Here is a 6600-nt window from a genome sequence, read left to right on the forward strand (position 1 = left end):
CAGAAAGAGGAAAAGACAGATTCTGCTCAGAGAAATCTTGGGAAACTTTATGAACCAAGCTACATTTGGACTGGGCCTTAGAGAGGTAGAGTTCTATAGATGAGGTCACAGGGGAAGGAGGAAAAAAAGGAGATTCGAATCCAGAGGACAGGTGATAAAGATGAAAACAGTGGCGAAATTAAAACTGTGACTTTCTATTAGATTGAAGGGAAGGGGCACCCTGGAGACGAGAATGGGAAAGCAAGCTGAGAGCTTAGTGCTTGCTGAGGAGTCTCAGCCTCACCTGGAGTCAATGGGGTGACTCGGAAGGTGTGTGAGCAGGACGAGGGGCTCCTAGCTGTTTTGATAAGATGACTCTGGAAGCAGTGAAGATGCTGTAATCAGAAGAGGAGATTGAGCCAAGAAGTCTTGGTAAGCTCTTTATAACAGTCCAAGTTTACAGCATTAGGGGCTCAACTGGGGCAGGGCAGTGACATTGGAAATGGAGCATTGTGGAGCTGATTGGGATATTACCAGGGTCAGAGGTCCAGTTTCCTGGAAGGGATTGATGACATTAAGCAAGAAATGTACAGCACTTTGGTGTTTCCACAACACCTTCCCCTCCCTTTCCTCATACCTGGGCTACAACAGTCTCCCTAGGGAGGCTGCTCCCCTAACATGCAGTCTCTTCCCCACTCTGATCCATTCTCCAAAGCTTCCAAATGCATTTCCCCACTAGCTCAAGAACCTGTAGTGATTCCAGTCCACCTCATCGGATTCCTGGCAGAAAACAGAGAGGAAGCACTTCTGATCACTAACGGTCATTCCGCTGCATCTGCCTTCCAACCCCATTTGGGCCCTGGTGGCAGCCAAGCTCTGTCTCCCAGCATATGTGAGTCCTGCGCTGATGTTTCCTTATGGTGCCCTACTCCCCTCCATTCCTCAAGATCTCTTGCTTTCCTCAAAACCCACCTTGGAAGTCACCTCTAGAAAACTCTGCCCCTTCAGGGGCTGCTTCAACTGTAGCCCACAAATGACCATTGCCAACTGCACAAGCCCCCCAACTTTGGCTCCCTGTCCCCTCCTCACCACCGAAGACTAGCAGCACAGAGTTGGCCCCGCTGCCCAAAGGGGCTGCATCTGGGCCCCTCGACCTGGCAGAAATGATGGCTCCCTGAATCTCTCTCCAGCGGATGACAAGAACACAGAACTCGCGTCTGCGAGCTGCAGAGACTCCTGCCTCCCCAAGTCCCTGGCTTTCGCTCTGTGTCCCACCCATTCTGCAAGGGGTCAGGGGGTGGAATGTTCTAAGATGCCAACCTGTCACTGAAGCTCCCACTCCACCCTGCTGACACCTGACTGCCCAGAGGACTCACGGGGCCGGGGCAACCTGCCATCCCTGGTGTCAGCAATCTACCAAAGAAGTGAAGCCTCCAAGATTTCTTTGACCAGGAGAGAAGACGGTATTCAGCAATGCAGAGAAGATAAATACTGCAGATTAGATAACTGGACAACACGCTTGAAATTACTCAATGGCACAGCCATCTTTTAATTACCTTGGAACAGGAGATAAGAGTAATGGAAAGCTACAGATAATTCATTAGTTTCTAAAAACCTTTCACATCCAATGTGCCATTTGAAGTCGATGCTTACAAGACACAGAGGAGGCTGGTGAAGGGTTTTCAGGAAGGAAGTAAAATCCAAAGAACAGGAAAAACACAATTTGTTCCTCATAAATGCTAAGTGCGGCACAATGCAGTTATTAGCCACAACTCTACACACTCTTTCCCATTAATGGATAGGTTAAATCTTTTCCAAGTGTGACAAGTGGCATCCGATCACTCCCTAGGGATTTTCTCTTCTTTAGCCACTTACCAGTCACAATAGATTTTTCTGCAGTTCCATTTAAAATGTTATTCTCTGGGGAGTATTCTAGTTTACTTTGAATAGCCTGTAACAAATATTCCCAACCAAGAGCAGAAAGGCTTGCTCCAACCCACTCTAACAGAGAGAGAAGTCTGCCCAGCCCAGGTATTAAATGACTTCATTACTACAAAACAGCAGGGTGGAGCCAGGCCAACTCCAACACTAACTCAGCTCTCTCACTTTTACAGATGAGGACAGTGAGTTCCAGGAAGGGAAAAGGACACGTCCAGGGTCACGCGAACTAACAAGTGGTAGAATCTACACCAGATCTGGGTCCCTTAAATTCGGAGACCATATCTAATTTTAAATAGACATTTTCTTTCTATTTTCTGGTTCTTTCTACTGCCTGAGGGGGCATGAGATGCTCCATCCAGGTCCCCCTTGAAGGAAAGCCTTAGGGCCTGGCTGTGGGAAGCATGATCAGCACAAAGCTGCTAGCTCTCAGTTCCTTCGAGATCTGCCTCGACTAGAGAGGTCTGTGCCACTGGAGGCTGCATCCTTCCTGGGAAACCCAGCACACATTGACTGAGGTGGGTGGGGTACAAAGGCCCAGCCATTTCTGCCCAGCAAGGGCTACACCCATGCCCAATATTCACTCCACGGCTCCCCAATGCCACTCCCTCCAGAATGTGGTCTTCCTGCCTCCCCAACAAATGATGCAGCAGGAGAGGGAAATGGGACGCCTGGGGTGGCTGGACCATCTCCTTGCAGGCCTCTGCCCAGCAACCCCAAACTCACACCCCAGACCCCTTCAGTTCACATGGAATGGAGCAGGTTCCAGGAGCTGGCCAAGCAATTTCATGTGAGCACATAGATGCCCTCGTGCCTTCTCCTGGGGAGCTATGGGTCACTCATATCCTTGTGGCATTGATAGCATTTGTTGGTTTTGCTTAAAGAGGTAGGAAGTTTAAAAAAATAAGGCATGATTTGGCAGAAAAGCACAAGACACTTGGGTTCCAGTTATTTGAGCATTTGTGGGTGAAGTGACTCTATGTCCAGTATGCCTGGTTCGTGCCTGTCACCCCAGGGTCATTATTAATAGCGCTGCCTTTCACCATCAAATGCCTCAAATACCTCAAATGTGGCCACCCCATGCAAAAGCCATAGTACCTCAGAGCAAGTCTATCTGGCTGTCTATCCTCTCCAGTCTTGGATATTTTGAGAGAGAGAGGAAGATGGTGTCCTGGGTGGTGAGTGGAAAGAATGCCCTTCCAGGACAGACTTGGGTTTGAATGACCTCTGGACCAGGCACCAGCTCAGAGACTTTGGATGAGTTTCCCAGCCTCTTACTGCCTTATCTGAGAAATGGAAGTAATTAAACACACCTAGCCTTTCATGCATGGTTGTTGAGAACACCAAGTCAAATGCTGGTTACGAAGTTTCTCTGGAGACTGTGAAGCCCTATTCAGATGTAAGTATGGACAAAATGCCTAGCAATAAGTATTTGCTAAATGACTGAATGCTTGACTCACTGAATGGGTGGAATGGGGGGAATGTTAGGTATAATTATTATCAATGTGTGACAGTGATAAAACAACAACCAGGTTTTTTTTTTTCAAGTTGATGGGTCAACCCTCAAGAGGTAAAGTCTATTCCCCTCGTCTTGAATACGGGCTGAACTTAGGGACACATTTCTAAGGAAGACAACAGAAAACAGCACAAGTGGCACTGCATGTGTTCCAAGGCTAAACTATGAAAGGTACTTTAGCCTGGCTCTCTCTTGGGACGCTTGCTCTTCAATCCCTGCTGCCATGTTGTGAAGAAACCCAGGCAACAATGGAGAGGCTGAGTATATTCATTCTAGTCCTCAGCCCCAGTGGAGGTCCTAGCAAACAGACAGCATCAACAGACAGCCTTTGAGATGACTGCACCTCCCATCAATGTCTTATTGCAACCTCACAAGAGACCCCCAGTGAGAACCACCTCCTGAGCCCAGTCAACAATAAACGATTGTTTTGTGTTTAAAAAAAAAAAAGTCAATGAGAATGTGTTCTGAAAGCAAGATGCATCTCTTGGAGCAAGCTGCCTCCCAAGGATATGAGAAGGGCCACGCTAGGTATGACTCTCTGCCTCTGCAGCTGGAAATGTATAGCCCTGACAGCAGCCTCTGGAGCGTGCCACCCAAAGCACTCCATTTTCTCTAATAGCCAATTATAACTGTCATCTCTGCAAGTATCTTAATCTTTGAAATTACTTTTGCAGGCACTACCACCTTTTGGGATAATGGTTCCATGAGCTTCTTCCCTATGAAACTCCTCCAGAATTTGAAAAATAAATGTATGTCCACTTTCTCCACTGCTCTTACCATTTTAGAGATTATGATCACGTTCACTCTTCAACTTCCCCTTCCCAGACTGAGTCGTCTGGTATTTTTCGTCACAACCCCTAATGGCAAGCAAGTGTGGCACCTAAAACATTCAAGACCTGGGGAGTTAGTGTAAACTTCCAATGAAACAGAGTTGAACTAAATAGCTTATTTGTTAATAGGTATATAGTTTTAATAGGCTTTGAAAACAGCATGTGGGTTTTAATTCATGTTAATGAATGTAGTCCCTACTGAAGTACTTGAAAATAAATACACAATGATCTGAATTCAATGTTAAGATTCTTGCCCGTTTTGCCCCCTAGCACTGCTGGGCCTGCAGGTCTCTGTCGAGCCATGGATTCGGGTCTCTGTTCCGCAGGATGGGGTTTGTTAAAGTTGTTAAGAATAAGGCCTACTTTAAGAGATAGCAAGTGAAATTTAGAAGACGCCAAGAGGGTAAAATTGATTACTATTCTCAGAAATCCTTGGTGATACAGGATAAAAATAAATACAGCACACCCAAATACAGGATGATAGTTCATGTAACAAACAGAGATATCATTTATCAGATTGCTTATGCCCGCATAGAGGGGGAAATTATAGTCTGCGCGGCATATGCACGCAAACTGCCAAAATATGATGTGAAGGTTGGCTTAACAAATTATGCTGCAGCATATTGTACTGGCCTGCTGCTGGCCTGCAGTCTTCTCAATAGGTTTGGCATGGACAAGATCTATGACGGCCAAATAGAGGTGACTGGCAATGAATACAATGTGGAAAGCATTGATGGTCAGCCAGGTGCCTTTACCTGCTGTTTGGATGCAGGCCTTGCCAGAACTATCACTGGCAATAAAGTTTTTGGCACCCTGAAGGGAGCTGTGGATGGAAGCTTGTCTATCCCTCACAGTACCAAACGATTCCCTGTTTATGATTCTGAAAGCAATGCAGAAGTACACCAGAAGCGCATCATGGGCCAGAATGTTGCAGATTACATGCGCTACTTAATGGAACAAGATGAAGATGCTTACAAGAAACAGTTCTCTCAATATATAAAAAACAGCGTAACTCCAGACACGATGGAGGAGATGTATAAGAAAGCTCATGCTGCTGCCGGGCGCGGTGGCTCACGCTTGTAATCCCAGCACTTTGGGAGGCCGAGGCGGGCGGATCACGAGGTCAGGAGATCGAGACCACGGTGAGACCCCGTCTCTACTAAAAATACAAAAAATTAGCCGGGCGTGGTGGCGGGCGCCTGTAGTCCCAGCTACTCGGAGAGGCTGAGGCAGGAGAATGGCGTGAACCCGGGAGGCGGAGCTTGCAGTGAGCCGAGATCGCGCCACTGCACTCCAGCCTGGGTGACAGAGCGAGACTCAGTCTCAAAAAAAAAAAAAAAAAGAAAGCTCATGCTGCTATACGAGAGAATCCAGTCTACGAAAAGAAGCCCAAGAAAGAAGTTAAAAAGAAGAGGTGGAACCATCCCAAAATGTCCCTCACTCAGAAGAAAGATCAGGTAGCTCAAAAGAAGATAAGCTTCCTCAGAGCTTAGGAGCAGGCTGCTGAGAGCTAAACCAAACAATTTTCTATGAGGATTTTTCAAATAAAGACACTAAACTTATGGACAGCAACTAAAAAAGAAGATTCTTATGTATGGTTTTTATTACATGTTAAAAGCAATATTTTTTCCTTGGGAATAAAGCTCCACAATCCTAGTAAAAACAAGACAAACAGCCAAGAAAATGTTTGCATGCCTCATGCCACCCTGCCCAAAACCCTCCAGACTCACTGCTTCTTGCCTGCAGAAGAGCATCCACGTGGCTCAAATTGATGGGCGGCCATCATTGGTCCTCCAATCTGATGCCTCTCTCCCCAACAAAGCATCAGCAGTGGTGAATCTGATTTACTCACTGACTCCCACACCTGTATTGCCTCTCCCTGTTGTGCTTGTTTGCCAATCCTGCCTCCAATAGCGGGAGTGCCTGTCTATCCTCACCCATGGTTCCCAATTCCCTATTATGTTTCTTTTTGTAAGCTCTAACGCTTTATAAAGATTGATGTTTTATGCCTTTTCTTCTTAGAGGTCTTCCAAAGAACAGAGAGAATTTACATATTTTTAATTAAATAAAACGTATTTTATTTTGCAATTAACATATGGGTCCACTGGGATCCTTTTTATCTAAGGGCAATGTGTGTAAGAGGCATTACAGGATCTAGGTGATCTTATTTTTCTTATATCTTGAGATACTTTACTATTTTATTATCCTGGAAATTATTGTTATTCCATTATTATTATCCTGACAATTCCATCATTCTTCCATTTAAAAATTATTTTCATCATTTTTGGCATAGTTGGGAACAACTGATAAGTAACCCAACTGTTAAGTAACAATTGC

General features: G+C 45.7%; 1 pseudogene; it reads left to right on the top strand.

The window, feature by feature from the left end:
* Window positions 1-4581: 4581 nt before the first annotated feature.
* Window positions 4582-5777, top strand: LOC100601539 (annotated as a pseudogene).
* The last annotated feature ends 823 nt before the right edge of the window (window positions 5778-6600 follow it).

This window comes from Nomascus leucogenys, chromosome 8 (assembly GCF_006542625.1).
Source record: "Nomascus leucogenys isolate Asia chromosome 8, Asia_NLE_v1, whole genome shotgun sequence".
NCBI classification, from domain to species: domain Eukaryota; kingdom Metazoa; phylum Chordata; class Mammalia; order Primates; family Hylobatidae; genus Nomascus; species Nomascus leucogenys.